The sequence below is a fragment of the Callithrix jacchus genome, chromosome 1 (genome assembly GCF_049354715.1).
Source record: "Callithrix jacchus isolate 240 chromosome 1, calJac240_pri, whole genome shotgun sequence".
NCBI classification, from domain to species: Eukaryota; Metazoa; Chordata; class Mammalia; order Primates; family Cebidae; genus Callithrix; species Callithrix jacchus.
In genome coordinates, this window is record NC_133502.1 from 101,532,364 (window position 1) to 101,548,926 (window position 16,563).

The window sequence follows — 16,563 nt, forward strand, 5'->3', positions numbered from 1 at the left end:
TGAGTCCGATTCTTTCTTTGGGCTTTTCTTTTTTCTTTTTTTAATTGCATTTTAGGTTTTGGGGTACATGTGCAGAACATGCAAGATAGTTGCATAGGTACACACGTGGCAGTGTGATTTGCTTCCTTCCTCCCCTTCACCCACATCTGGCATTAGATATTCATAAAAATACTCAATGGGATTTTAAGAAAAAATATGATAATCTCTTAAGCATTTTTATAGTTTGCTTCCTGTCTATTCTCATCAACTTGCCATTTTTAGAGAGCAAAGAACTTTCTTTGAATTTCTACATAAGTGAGTATAGCATCAACCTCAAGACTGTTTGTTCCGCAATCCTGTGAAGAGATACAATAGTCCTTATCAATCTGAAGCCCATCAAGTATTGCTACCTTGTTCAAAGGTCAGACCATGACATACACAAGATGGGCAAATCTTCAGGGAAATTTGAGGTTGTGGTCTGGTGCCCTGATGTGTTGTCGACTGTATCACCACCTTGATCTTTTCAGCCAGGGGGCAGAGCAGGGTTATGGCATGGAATGGCACAGCTCTTGGCTGAGGAAGCCATTCTCTGGTTCTTAGCAGCCCTGGTGGCCTCACTGAGGTGGACCACCTGAATGAGGAGTGCATAATTGAATCTGCAGCTCTAATGCAAAGACTTCAACACATTTTGATGCACAATCATATCTATCTTGGTATTTAAAATTTCCTTAGTAAGTAGGCATTAGACCTGCCCCTCCACATCTCTCCACCCCCTTTTTTCCCAGTACCTTCTCTTGGCATGGAATGTTAGAAATACCCCAAACCTTTGCCTGTTTCAGAAACATGCTGTACCCTGAATATATCTCACAAAGAAAATGATAGACTTTGCATCAGGCCCTAAAAAAATTATGGGCCTGGGTCAAAAGAAGTATGTACAAAAAACCAATTGGACTCTGTACAGAGGATTGTTGACACAGAACATACTCTTCTTTTAGACCATCAGTGGGAGACTGTCTGGTCCCAAGCCATGCATAAATCTGTCCATGTGCAATTGGTAGCAGTTCCTAATTGTGGAAAATGAGGGTGGGAACGGACTGAAGCAGAGGAAGCTGAGACTGGCAGGCAGGGCAGAGCCAGGAGGGAGACACCCAGCACTTGATGCCACCCTTCTGGAAGGCCTTAACCAAGGGCCTGTACTGTGCATACATCACCACCTTTTCTGGAGCTCAGGAAAATGAGACCATAAATAATGAATAGGTGCATCTGAGTGCATTGTGGAATGGCTGGATATTGAGGGGAAGAACGTGTCTAGGCTAAGAGATGGGCAAGTGGAGCAGCATTTGTTGAATATGGTAAAAAGCTGAGTGGCCCAATTAATTTTTCTGAAAACTTTTCCTGTACCCAGCTATCCAGCCTGTGCTCTGCAATAGGGGAAGGACATTAACACTCTTGGTTCTTGGTGGAGAATACATTGTAAATAACCTTGGATGGGGGCATTCCTACATGTCTGGAAGGCTAATTTTCAGGCACGGAGTTTATTGTCCAAACTTTTCTCTGTGAACTGTTTTTCTCTGGGTTGGAACACTTTGTGCCACCATCGGAAAGGCTCTTTTGTAAATTTTTACTCCATTATGTTGCAGTTTTAACATCTCATGCTTTTGGCACTCGAAGCATTTTTATAATGGTCTTTAGTTTATTTTTGGCTCAGTTTTACGGCTCTCTGCCAGCCTCCAACTTCTGCTGTGTAGCTGACCCAAAATAGTTTCAAAGGCTCAGATGCAACTTGATATCAAAATTTTCTCCCCAAGTATTAAAGTTAGCCTTGTAAATGCTGAAGGCACTGAAAAAGTTTTCCTGAGTAGTTATTAGACTCACAGGACACGTCACACCTTTCGTTCATAAGATGAGAAAGACAAGTTTCTATGTCAGTTGTAGGTAAATCCAAATAAAAGATGCCTCTGCAGTGAGGTGCCTTCTATAAGTCAGAAAAAAGTTCCAGATGTATAGAAATTGGGTTGACATTTAAAGGGTTCTAAATATGCTGCATAACCAGTTAGGCTGACGAGTGTCCTCATGAATCTTCACCATCTGATTCCTTGTGACTATATATTACTACTTCCACTACCCTCAGCTAACAATGGTAACAATTATTCTCTGATTACTTTTAATGTGCCAAGGCTTTTACCATCTTTGATCTTGTTAAAGTATCTCATTAATTGTTTATAACTGGAACTATTTTCATTACTGTTTTACAGATAAGAGAATTTGTGATTTAGAGCAATGATTTCCAAACAGGGTTGTAGAATCTGCCCAGGGGGTTTCCAAAATCTCAGTGCCTAGGCAGCAACCTGTGCCCATTGCAGCAGAATTACCAGGGGTGGAAACCAGGCATTAGTATTTGAAAAAATGCGAATGAAAAAGATGATTCTAATGTGCTGTAGTTTCATGTTTGGAAACCACTGGCTGAAACAGATTTAAGAGATGACCTGAGAGTTACCCTGCTACCAGACAGTAAAATAAAGGGACCATTTGAGTCTAAACCTTGTACTTTTATTAATATACCAGGATGCCTTTCATGCTCCTGCAGGGAAAATTTATACAAAAATGGAGTCTGTGGACCCTGCTCTCAAGGAGTTTATGGTCCGAGGAAAAAAATGACCTAAGTAAAGACCAAATCAGCATTAAGCTACGTAGCATTGGTTATGAACTCAGGAAAAGTTTGAGTGCTATTAAGCTAGCCAACGACATGGGATAGCTTGAATTTGGTGCCTTATGTAAAATAAACAGTGAAAAAAGCCACTGTAACCAATGGAAGTCCAGGAGATTGGTTAAAATCAGAGTAGAGACTAAAGAACACTGACAGCAATTATCTTAGCACTAGGGAAACTGATTCTTTGGGAAATTATATATTCACTTGTCAAATAATAATTTACTTGTTATTATAGGCAGGGTACTTTAGACATATTTAATGTCACAGTAACCCAGAGTGGTATGAGCATCCCTATTTTACAGATTGAAAAACCAAAACTCAATGTTGACAAAACTGGAGCTCACGTAACTTAGAAGTCTCAGACTTGGAATTCACATTCAGATTGATTTAGCTAATATTGATAAAGGCCCTGCTATGTGCCAAGAAGTGAGATGGATGCTGGAGATATGATGGTGTATAAAAGCATAGTCCGTGACTTTATTGACCTTTAAGTCTAGTGAGTAAAACAGACATGAACCAAAATTTCATACAAAGCACATAAAAATGTAAATGTGTTCTGGTATATAAGGCAAGAAGCATAGTAGGTGTTAGGCAATGAAAGGGAAGGAAACAGAATAAGGGAACAGCTCATAATATTTTTCTATATTAAAAGGAAACATGGAAATCAGAAGGAGATGAACAAAAGCTCATGAAGTGGGAGCACTGGAAAAGAGGGTGAATCAAGATGAGGTTGAGGTGGGAGAGGTGGCCAGTGTTAGCTGTGGCTGCTGGGAGAAGCTGTGGGAAGTGACATCAGATTCATATATTGAAAGAATAACTCTGGTTGTCTTGTAGAGAATGTTTTGCAGGAGGCCAGGCTGGATTATGCCAGTGGCTGTCAAACATTTTTTGTAGGTGATTCCTTACAAGAAATACGTTTTGTATTGTGACTCAGCATACTCACGCACAGACACACATGCAGACAGACACACACCACAAGTTAAAGCGTCAAGACCTAAGCCTTTTTATGAATGAACATTTCTTTTATGTCTTATCTAGTCTATTTTTTTTTTTAAAAGGACTGATTGCCATCCACTTCATTTATTTCGGTCTACAAATGGTGTGAAGTTTTTACAAATACTGATTAAAGCTGGGCATGGTAGCTCATGCCTGTAATCCCGGCATTTCAGGAAGCCAAAGCAGGAGGATTGCTTGAAGTCAGGAGTTTGAGAGCAGCCTGGGCAAAAAAGTGATACCCTGTTTCTACAAAAGCAAATTGAAACAATTAGTTATGTGTGGTGGTATATACCAGTGGACTTAGCTAGTCAAGAGACTGAGGTGGGAAGATGGCTTGATCCCAGGAGTTTGAGGCTGCAGTGAGCTATGATTGTGCCACTGCACTCTAGCCTAAGCGGAAGAGAGGAAAAAAATACTGCATGAGCTATAATAGCTATCAGTCTATTACAATGGTCTCAATGAGAGGATAATAGAGAGTGAGATAAACAGATAGAAAAAATTAACAGGATAGGGAAGAATGAAGGAAATCGATAAAGGATGACCTAGTTTTCTGGGTTGAGAAACTATATAGATGGTGGTTTCATAAATGGAGAAATGATACCTTAGAGGAAGACCATCCTTGGCAGGGGTAAATCATGGGTTCAACTTTGGACATTTTGGGTTTATGGTACCATGGAGATATCTCTCAGGAGTTGGCTGTGGGAGAGGCCTGGACTGGAGATGGACGTTTTTGTGCTTCCATCAGGCAATTGAGGAAAAGTCCTAAGTGAGGTTGTCAGGAGACAAGGAGTATGAATGAGAAGAGAACAAGATTCAGGACCAAGGTTTGAGAAACTCCAAAATTTACCTGGCAGGTGAGGGGAATGAACCTGTGAAGAGGATGAGAAGAACGGGTTGGTAGGAAAAAAAAAAAAAAAACAACAACAAAAAAACAGATGGCTTGAAGGTGAGAAGATTGTCTTTCACAAAAGAAGTCAACAGGGCCAAATGCTGCCACATAGGGCCAAGTGGGAGGAGAATAAAGACTCTGCTGTCTTTGTGGATGTGAGTGTCAGTGGTGGCCCTACATAGAGCTGTTCTGATGGATTCATGGGGGTAGAAGCCAGACTGCAGTACTTTGAGGCACTAGAAAAGGAGTGATAGACATCAGCTCCCTGAGGAAGCATCCCGTCACCTTGGTGAGAGGCCAGAAACCAAATGTGCTGTTCAGAAAAGGCTTTTGTAGCAACAGAAGGGCTCCCAGCTTTCTGAACAGATCCTGGGGAACGGGGCTGCTCCCTTCCCTGTGGAGTGATTCTTTGGTCAGCACCAACTAAGTGAGTTAATTCTCTAACCCAGGCATAAGTCGCATTTTTTTTTTTTTTTTTTGAGACGGAGTTTCGCTCTTGTTACCCAGGCTGGAGTGCAATGGTGCAATCTCGGCTCACTGCAACCTCCGCCTCCTGGGTTCAGGCAATTCTCCTGCCTCAGCCTCCTGAGTAGCTGGGATTACAGGCACGTGCCACCATGCCCAGCTAATTTTTGTATTTTTAGTAGAGACGGGGTTTCACCATATTGACCAGGATGGTCTCGATCTCTTGACCTCGTGATCCATCCGCCTTGGCCTCCCAAAGTGCTGGGATTAAAGGCGTGAGCCACTGCACCCGGCAAGTCGCATGTTTTATCGGTATGAGTACACCTGTGCAGGTGGGAAGTTTAAAGTAATGGTTGCAAAAATCAGGGACACTGAGTCTTGTGTCCACTGACAGTGCTAGCTCCTGACAGAAGGGCCTTTGGGCATCTCCCATGTGCCTTACACACTGTACACTCCTTTGTGAAAGAAAGAGAGGTAAGGAGGTATAGAGAGGTAAGGAGGTATAGAGAGGTAAGGAAATTGGCTTATGTGGCAAGGGCCAGAACTGGGATTCCAACTTGAGTCCTATTCTCTAAGACTTGGTCGCTGGTCAAAAGTCCAGAGGCACCTGATGGGTTCTTTTCCACCCATCAGATATGGGTGTGGCTGTGCAGAAGGTTGCTTTGATCATCTGTTAAGAGGGCTTGACATACATGTGCTATTTTCAACAACAGAACTTCTTTCTATGCATCTTCTCTCACCACCAGGACATTCCTCATCTACCCTCATGTTACTGAACAATTTACCATAATGGTGGCCTGTTCCACCTTTATGAATGAATATTAGATTCACCTGAGCCGTGAAAATAATATAAGTCTAATAACATTGGGAGCAAATCAACAGGAAATAATAGAATATGGACATTTATTATATATTATATTTTATCTTAGATATATCTTGACATCCTTGGGAAATTTTTTCTCATTCTTTTCATATTGGTAAGCCGAGGTTCTGATCGTGGGAGTTGTAGATGTTCTCGTGTTCAAACAAACTGTCATTAATGAAGGCTACTGCTTACAGGGCTAACTAAATGTCAGCTATGTTACCTACATCTTATCTAATTCTCAGAATAGTCATATAAAATAGTTTCTTTGTGTTCTTTATTTCACAAATGAGGAAACTGAGTCTGGGGTGGGTTAAACATGGCTGCAGATTCTTTGCCACCTTTCTCTCAAGAAGTAGGTGTTTTCTCCCTTCCCTTGACTCCAAGTTTGCCCTTGTGGCTGACTTGTCCAACAGCATGTGGTGGAAGGGACACTGCATATTCTAGATCTAGTTTTTAAGAGGCTTGGAAGCTTTTGCTTTAGTTCTACCTGCCGTGTGAGAAGTTCAAGTACCCTGAGACTGTTATGCTTTGAGGAAACCCGGGCTGGTTGTGGAGAGGCTACCTGGGGAGTGGGCAGAGGAAGACAGAGATCTATATCCAGCCAGCACTAGCTTATCAGCCACCTTAGCCTTGAAGTCATCTTGGACATATTCTAGACTCATTAGAAACTGGGAAAAAAACCTAGCTATAAACTCCCACAAAAAACCCTAATTATCAGTTAAACATGGGCCCCAAACCTATGAACAGAGTTGGGTCATCCCAGTCATTTTCAGTTCTCTGTACTACTCTATTTGAGGCCACAGACATTGTAAAGCAGAGATCATCTGTCCCTGCTGTGTACTGCCCTAATTCTAGACCTTCAAAACCACGACTATGGTAAGATGGTTGTTTTAAATAACTGAGTTTTGAGGTGGTTTGTTATTCAGCAATAAGTAACTTAAACAGTGTTTCATTAAGCAATTTTGTCTGATGACAGAGGAAGGAGTGGAGTCTGGATTCAAACCCACATTTGTATGATTACATAGTTGGCCAATCTCTGCTACTTTGTTTAATTCCTTCTTCTGGGACTTTTAGATTGGTGTTTAATTTTCCAGTAGGTCTCCCACTAAGTTTCTCTTAATTTAAATCCTGGACACATGGAAACCCCTTTCTATTCATCTGAAAGGTTTGTTGTCCTGCATCATAACAATAAAAAGTTAAATTATAGGCAAACAAGTTCTGAAGACAATTCTGTGCCAGCCTGTTGTTAATTCTTTTTCCTAGACCTTGTTAGAAAAATAGGAGGGTCCAGAAGACCACCCTAGCCAGAACTTCATCCCTTCCCACTCCCACTTTTCAATTGTTGAAATGAGACTATTTTTCCTATGTTTTAAAATAAAGTATGACGAAGGTATTTCTGCGAGAGGAAGAAGGCAAAAGAGGATTTGTAGAAAATAAATGCATTACTCCCTATTCCAAATTACCATGAAGTAGAAACCCATGGAGTCATTTTGTGGGATCTTTGGGCAATAGCAGGAATTCAGCTTACAGGATAAATAAGGGATGTTCCTTCAGAAGACGTTCTGTGTTTCTGTGGTAGCAAATATACCATGTGATGATAGCCCTGTGAATAGCTGTGTTTATCAAATTCCAAAGCAAACACTCAAGTGGAACTCCACATGAAAAGCCAAACCACAAGCTGGAGGTTCCCCATAGCACTGCCAAGTTTGCAAAAATGTCTGTGGTTTGTGTGTGTGTTTGGATTACACATCTATTATACATGCATCTATTTGTAGTGACTGCTACATACAACTAGAAGGAAGGCTTATCTCTTACCTAATGCTCTAATATCTGTTTATTATGTAATTTCTCTTACCTAATGCTGAAGAGGCAATGATGGGTAGGCATCATGAAGGCTTTGTTATAGAGATAACTTCCCTATCTCTAGAGGTATTGTGTTATCTAGCTTCTAACTCTGGGAATATCTGGCAAGAAAGACATAAATATTGAGTTGCAGGGAAATGTTTAGTGTGTAAGGAGTAACTAGCTGACGTGTATATAGGTGTTGTAGATTAGCTCATTGTTTGGCAAATATTTACTATTTCTCCCTACTACCTCCAGGGGAGGAGTGTATTTCCCTACTCTACTGATCCGGATTTGGGACTGTGATTTGTTTCAGCTGATGGATTATATAGGAAGTGACAGTGTGTGAGTTCTGACTCCAGGTCTTAAGATGCTTCGCATGTGTCCACATGAACCTCTGGAAGGCTTCAACTTCTTTTGATATGAGCAGCTGTCTCTCTAGCAAAGGGTCTAGAATGACCACTTGTGGAATAGAGCTATTCCAGCTGACTTGCAGCCTAAAGCAAAGTGTATTAGTCTTTCTCACACTGCTAAAAAGAAATACCTGAGACTGGGTAATTTATAAAGAAAAGAGGTTTTATTGAGTCTTGGTTCCACAGGCTGTACAGGAGGAATGGCTGGGGAGTCCTCAGGAAACTTACAATCATGGCAGAAGGTGACGGGGAAGCAGGCACATCTTCACACGGCCAGAGCAGGAGAGGGGAAAGGTGCTACATCCTCTTAAACAACAAGATCTCATGAGAACTCTTATCATGAGAGCAGCACTAGGGAGATGGTGCTAAACTATTAGAAACTGCCCCCATGATCTGATGGTCTCACATCAGGCCCCACCTCTAACATTGGGGATTACAATTGAACATGAGATTTGGGTGGGGACACAGATCTAAACCATATCACAGAGTCTTAAGGTGTAGTCACTGAGTTCTAGGTTGGCTTGTTACTCAGCATTATTATGACAGTTGCTGATTGATATAAGAAGTGTGTTTCAACTTGTGTGTAAATTTCTTTTTCCCGGAGCTTGTGCTTATACATTAAGTTTGCTTGTTTTATGGTTGCAAGTTGGATGAAACTTTAAAAAAATGCAAAATATGAAAATCAAACCTTTGGTTTATTCAGAGTAGTGAGTTTGTGATGAGAAAAGATGGTTGTCAGCTGAGGACAGGATAGAGGACTGTGTGTAAGGTCACAGAAGAGCTACAAACTAGACAACTGGGCAACTGGGCATGTATCACAAGGAAGGTGGGGCAGTTCTCCCATTGCTAGGGATTGCATCTGTTATTTGAATTAGGTAAGTGGCCTAGTTGGACATACACAGTTGCGGAAGAGCCCTATAATGGTTTCTGGTGTAAGGGGAAGAGAGGAGTATGGATTTGCTGCTGCCATGTGAAGTTGATGGTCTACTGTTCTAAAATGTCTTGTGGCAAGGAAGGGAGGTGAGTTCCTTTAGAAGTGGTTGGATTCACCTGCTTCATGAGGCACTGTATGGCTGACTCACTCTACAAGCTTAAACCAACAGAATGACATATTTTCTGTGATGTCGACATTTCTCCTGGACCACAAGAGACCAGCAGAGGAAGAGTGGTCTGGGCGGACGGTGAACTCTGACCACATAACAACTCTGCCTTTTTTCTTCAGATTGTGTGTTCTGGAGGGAAGTTGGCAAACATCTTTGCCTTTTAGTGTGGACACATCAGGATTTTAGGAAACACATTCAGAATTCAGTCACAGACAAAAATCCCTCTTCACAGGCCTTTTGGCTGCTGCTGATCTCCTCGCTTTAGTGGAGAACCAATGACAGATTGCCAAGCCAGTACTGTAGTACTTTGTGAGGTTGAACTAAAATGTGAAAAAATCAACCAGTGTTTATGGAATGACTCACATGTCCTGGGGTAGTTGTTTTAAGTGGCTTACTTCATTTGCTCCTCATACAATAACACTATGAGGTAAGTATTATTGTAACCATTTTACAGATCAAGCTGAAACCCACAGTTAATCAACTTACTTCCGGTCACACAGTGAATTGGCAGAACTGTCTTTTTGATCCAGGTCTTTGGGTTCTCAATCCAGTCTTCTTTCCATTATGCCTGGAACTTTCCTAAAATTTAATTTTTGGTGTAGGAGATACAATTTTATAGAGAGATGGTGGTTGGCTCTGTTAGATACAAATTGTGGGAATGTAAGGGAAGGCAGTTCAGACTGTCTCATGGAGTGGAAAAAAGACATCCTTGCAGCCCTTGTCAGGAGGATAGGTTAAGAAAATGTGGACTTTTCTGTCGGCCTCAAGCTTTCTCTAGAGCCTTGAACCTGTATTAGAATAGATATTTGCAGCAGGCAGAAAGAGGGCAGGAGTTTCCTCTATCCTTGTAGCCTTTTTCTACTACCTGGTTATGGCAGTGAGAAGACTCCGGATCTCTGGACAATGGGGACTTCTGTTTGATGAGAACCTCTAATACTGCAGAAGCCAAACTAACCCTGAGTGTACATCTGTTTTCTATTGGTACCTTTGTCAGTCTTGAAACTGAGAAGGAGGAATGAGCAGACTAAAAATTAGAACGGGCTTTTAACAACTCTGCTGTGTGATTGTGGCAAGTTACTTAGCATTTATCAACTTTGCCTTTCTGTATTGAGAGATTAGATGATATCATTGCTTCTTTCTTCTGTGTAGCAGCAAAAATATATATTTTTAAATTTTATTATACTTTAAGTTCTGAGATACATGTGCAGAATGTGCAGGTTTGTTACATAGGTATACATGTGCCGTGGTAGTTTGCTGCACCCATCAACCTGTCATCTACATTAGAAATTTCTCCTAATGCTGTCCTTCCCTATCCCCCCACCCCCTGCTATCCCTCACCTTGCACCACACCCCCGACAGGTCCTGGTGTGTGTTGTTTCCCTTCCTGTGTCCATGTGTTCTCATTGTTCAACTCCCACTTATGAGTGAGAACATGCGGTGTTTGGTTTTCTGTTTTTGTGTTAGTTGGAGCAAAAATAATTTTTAAAAATAACATATGACGTGGAATCTTAAGATGTAATATAGATTAAATTCTTCTGGATGAAGCGAGGATTGGATTAGATGCCTGCTATGGGCTGAATGTTTGTGTCCACCCAAAATTCTTGTGTTAAAACCTAATTATGTGATAGTATGAGGTGGAGCCTTTGGGAGACGATTAGGTCATGAGAGCATCTCATGTGTGGGATTAGTGCTTTATGAAGGAGGCCTCAAAGAGATCCCCTTCTACCATGTCAAGACACAGCAAGAAGTTCCCATCTATGAACCAGAAAGTGGGTCCTAACCCAACAGCAAATCTATTGGTGCCTTGATCTTTGACGTCCCAACCTCTAGAACGATGAGAGAGAAATGTGTATTGTTTATAAGCCACCCAGTTTATGGTGTTTTGTTACAACAGTGTGAAGGGAATAAGACAGACCCAAACTGAGGGGACTGTCTGGAAGTCCCTGTGTCATGTTTGAGAAACCAGGGGCTTTGTGGACCAGATTTAAAAATGCTGTTCTGGGTATCTCTTGGGTCTTTTTCAGAATTAATAGCGCGGCATTATAGAACATGGCAGTCTGCATTGCCTTCTAACTGTCCCCCAGGTGTTCATTTCTTGGATGTTTCCAAATCTTCCAGCTTTGGGAAGCATTGTTTGTTATGTGTTTATATTTTCTTTGAATTGTCAAATGAACTGGCTCAAGCTTCTACCCACAGGCTTCGCACTACCCTTTCCATCCATATCTGAGAATTCTTGAGGGCTGTCCATATCTCTCAGTCATATGTTGCTCCAGTTTTCTGCTTCTGCTAACCACACATTTCCTCTTTTGCAGTTGTCTCTTTCTTCTGCCTATATCAGCTCAACATAAACAGCAGCTGCCTTTGGTTCTTCTCCAAGAACCACTCACATATGGCTGCATGAGCCTTGCTTTTACTGAGAGTTGGCAATAACGGAGGGTTGTGGGGGTGGTCACACTGCCTTATAGCGCAGCAGGTAATTCCAAATGGACTTTTAGTCATCCCTGTTTTATGTAGTCTCATAGCCGTAGCTAGCACTGAAATTTTCTTGCTTTTTTTTCAAGGTCACACCCTCTGGGCCTTTATTCACCAGGACCTTCTGGAACCCTCCATGACCCACACAAGGCGTGCTATAGTAGTCTGGAGCTCAGCCGCCTACAGTCTCTGAGGGTTAGTGGGTATTGGACTTGGGGCCTGTTTTCTGAGTTCTTATTTCTGAGCCAATCCCAAATTAGGGAAAGGTGCTGGATTAACCACCTCCCTCTCTGCTTTCAGGCTTTAGACGAGGCAGTTGCTGGGGAAGCACTTATGCTCTGGGATGCTCCTGTAGCTTCAGAGGGGTTGGCCTCAGAAACAGGTAGAGTTATTCGGCTGCATTTCCCACTGGCTGCCATCCCTCTCCCACTGGTACTGCCTCTGCTCCTGCTTGGCTTGTTCTCACAAGGGCAGGTCCATCCCCTCCACATGGTTCAGCACCAGTGCCTTTACCAGGGAGTCTCCATCTTGCTGGAGCTGGAGCTCCCCAAGGACGATGTACATGGAGCCCACGTGGGCTTGAAAGGGCTTCACCAACTTGGTGCAAACAACCTGGTGTGGATCAGATCCATGCTGAGCCATCAGCGTCACTCTGGACTGACCATATTGTAGAGGTACAACCTGCCAAATGTTCTCAGTGTGCTCCCACCAGGAACGTCGCTTGTATTGACTTTCCAGGGGAAGGAATAGGTCTCAAGTTTGGGCAGCATCACTGGCTCCTTCTCTCTGACCCCTCTGCCTGGGTTGCTGTCAGTCATGTGCCAAGGGGAAAATTTCTTCATGGAAAAGACTTCCTTCTAGGGTGCTGGGTTTCCTCATTGTCTGTACTTCCTTAGATCTTCTCTCTTTCCTTCTGAGGGCATTTACTTCTCAGCTTCCTGTGCATGTCCCAATTATTTCCATTTTTTAGTCATAAAAAAGCATTTATTCTTCTCATTATTCTACCGTCTTCTAGACTACCACCATTGTTCTACCTAAATGGCTCATCAAGGTATGTTGCTTAACAAAAGATAGTTCTGTTCTTATAAGAAATTCTGCCAAGATCCTTTAAAATAATATTGTCCCTCCTTTCTAAAGGTTGGTCATGGAACTATTAATACAGGAGGTATTTCTTGATTTAGCTATAAAATAGGTGTTTTTTCCCCCAAGCCTTAATATTTATCCAGAGAAATAAGATACCTTTATATTGAAGATGGATAATTTGGGTATTTGTGATTGTTTTAATAATTTAAATAGTGGAATTTTAAACTTTTATTATCTTTATACAAAAAGGAGAAAAAAAAACAGTAAAGGATACCCATGTTCTCATCACCTGTTGAACAACTTTCAACTCATGGCAAATCCTGTTTTATTTAACTCCCTGCTACTAATCACAGATGTATCATTTTGAAGCAAATCCAGGACATTGAATCATTTCATTCATAATTTTAGTATGTATCTCTAAAAGGTAAACATGCTCTAAGACCACATAATCATGTTACCATTGTCATAAGATTAATAAAAATTTCTTAATATCATCAAACAGCTAATTGGTAATCAAATTCCCAGACTGGCTAGAAATCTTTTTTTTTTAAATGATTGTTCAAATCAGGATTAGAATAAAGTTTGTCTATTGCAATTGATTTGTATGTTTCTTAATTCTCTTTTAATTTACAGGCTCTCTCTTCCTTGCTCATTTTTTTACTTTGCAATTTTTTAGTTGAAAAACTTGGGTCATTGGTTCTGTAGAAATTTTCACATTCTTGATTTTGCCTCATCAAACTGTCATTTAGTGACATTCTTGTTCCCCTACCTATTTATTAGAAACGGAGTGATCTACAAGCTTCTCTGTATAGGTGGTAGTAACTACTTTCCGAAGGAGACATATGTCTGGTTCTCTCTCTTTTGGTGATGTTAGGAGCCAATAATGATCATTTCCTGCATTCATTATTTTATCAGGGTTTGCAAAAATGATAATATAATTTAGTAATTCCTTCACGAGTCATAAACTGGAATGTTTCTGTAAGGCAATATACTATTCCTCATTAACTATTTGCCTATCCTCAAGTATAGCTGGTATAGGAAAGGCAAGGTATTACGTGATGCTTTCTTTCAATTCATCAGCTTTCAAAATGTGGAATTAATTCCCTAACACTCTCCAAAGGTAGCCAGTGAGTATTTATTTTAGAATCATAACAATCTAATGCATTTAAACATATATTATGTGTTTTAATCCATTGCAGTTGTTATTATTACTTTTTGATACAGGATCTCACTGTGTTGCCTAGGCTGGAGTCAAGTAATCCTCTTTCTTGCCTAAGTTTCCTGAGTAGCTAGGACTACCATGCCTGGTTATTTAAAAACATTTTATATTATTATTATTTTGGTAGAGATGGGATCTTACTGTGTCATTGGCCTCAAGGGATCCTCCCACCTTAGCCTTCCAAAGGGTTGGGATTAAAGGTGTGAGTCACCATGCTTAACCCATTGCAGTGATTATTAATATTAAACGTTCACATTGCCCCATCCTTGCCAGTGTAATGCTTTTCAAATGGGCTACTGGACCATTTTGATAATTGTGATAGCATATGATAGTTTTCTTGCTTTCTAGTTTGGCAAAATGTTCCAGGTTCATCTCATGGCAGAGGCCTAGAATGGGCCATTTCTTCAAATATATCTGGTTCCTTTTGGTTGGAAAAGGTATTTGGAAACCACAATCTGAGTGTTAAAGTACTTACTGCTACTGGAATGGTGATTATTTCTAAGCCTTTTCAATGGAAAGAGCTAGGAAATGTATTTGTGTATTTTTTAATGAGAAAATACATCTTAAGTTTATACTGGTATTTCAAATTGATATTTAGATTTACCAAGTTTTTATTTGATTAAAAAATTTCTTGTTTCTCTTTGCTGAAAATCTTGTATCCTAGTGATATATGTATAATTGGGATATATATATATTATATAATTTTTAGCCTATATATTTAAATATTTGTGAGTACATAGTAGGTGAATACATACATATATATGTGTATGTATGTATATATGTATGCGTATGTATACATACGTGTGTGTATATATATATATATATATAGTTTTTTTGAGACAGAGTCTTGCTTTGTTCCCCAAGCTAGAGTACAGTGGTGCAATCTCTGCTCACTGCAACCTCTGTCTCTTGGTTTCAAGCGTGATTCTCCTGCCTTAGCCTCCTGAGTAGCTAGGACTACAGGTGCATGCCACCATGCTTGGCTAATTTTTGCAGAGATGGGGTTTCACCATGTTGGCCAGGCTGGTCTTGGCAACTCCTGGCCTCAAGTGATCCACCCACCTTGGCCTCCCAAAGTGCTGGGATTACAGGCATGAGTAACTGTGCCTGCCTGTAGGTATATATATTTATAGGGTATATTAGATGTTTTAATACAGGCATGCAATGTGGAATATGCACATCATGGAGAATGGGGTATCCATCCCTCAAGCATTTATCCCCTAGTGATAGTAACATGATTATTTCTTAGTTTGATCTCATAAATAATATTTTCAGAACATTAAATTTGATATTACAAACAATGTAATGACTTGTGTTACTTCATTTGGGCTGTTAGACCAAAATACCATAAACTAGGTAGCTTATAAGCAATGGAAATTTATTTATCACAATTTTGGAAGCTGGGAAGTCAAAGCACTGGCAGACTTGATGTCTGGTGAGGGCCCACTTCCTGGTTCATAGACTGTGCCTCTCATTATGTCCTTATATGGTGGAAAGGGCAAAGATACTCCCTTATCCTCTTTTGTAAGAACACGAATCCCATTCACTCGGGTGGAGCCATGATCATTTCCTACGGTCCCACCTTTTAATACCATCACATTATGAGTTTTGGGAGACACAAAGATTCAGACCCTAGAATTACTGAAAATAGTTTGCAAGAAGTTCTTTTTGTCTTTCAGGTATATTCCTCTAAGAATGTGTGGTCTGATTTTTATGCTTTAAAATCACTTGAAATAATTTTTTTCTCTATGTTAATGTTACCACTTTAGTACAAAATCTAGGTTAATTTATTTTATCTTGCTTTAAGTTTTTAGAAGTGTTTTGCTTAAAATTTATTCTGTAATCTTATAAAACACATACAGCATTCCAAAATCAAATAAGTCCAGCATCTATCTCACCCCTTTTACCCTGTTTGTACCCTACCTCTCCACATTGCTTTGTTTTAAAAGGTGTGTGTGTGTGTGTGTGTGTGTGTGTGTGTGTGTGTACTTATATTCTCTTTCTTCCTTGGATAAGTGGCATCATCCCATGGATACTTTTCTCCAGTCTGCTTTTCTCATTTAACAGTACTTTTAGAGACATCTTCATAGTGATAAAGATACTCTTTATTCCATTTACAGCTACACGGTATGACATGATACTACATTGTATGAATGTACTTATATTTATTTAGCTAGTTTCCTATTTATGAATATGGGGTCATTTTAATTTTTTTGTTATTACAGATTGTGCTGCAATAGCTATACAAATACGATTTTTAATATTTTCTGATTAACAATAATGAAGCTAGTGTGTTGTTCGGATGTATTTCTAGAAGTTGGTTTGCTGGGTTAAGGGTAAATATATATGAAATCCTGATGGATATTGCTTTTTTTTTGTTATTATACTTTAAGTTGTTGGGTACATGTGCAGAACATGGAGGTTTGTTATATAGTTAGACATGTGCCATGGTGGTTTGTGGCATTCATCATTCTGTGATCTGTATTAGGTATTTCTCCTAATGCTGTCCCTGCCCTATCCCCCCACC

General features: G+C 40.3%; 1 pseudogene; it reads right to left on the reverse strand.

Annotated features, from left to right (window-relative positions):
- Window positions 1–12,106: 12,106 nt before the first annotated feature.
- On the reverse strand, window positions 12,107–12,504 carry LOC100387303 (CST complex subunit TEN1 pseudogene; annotated as a pseudogene).
- Between the last annotated feature and the right edge of the window lie 4,059 nt (window positions 12,505–16,563).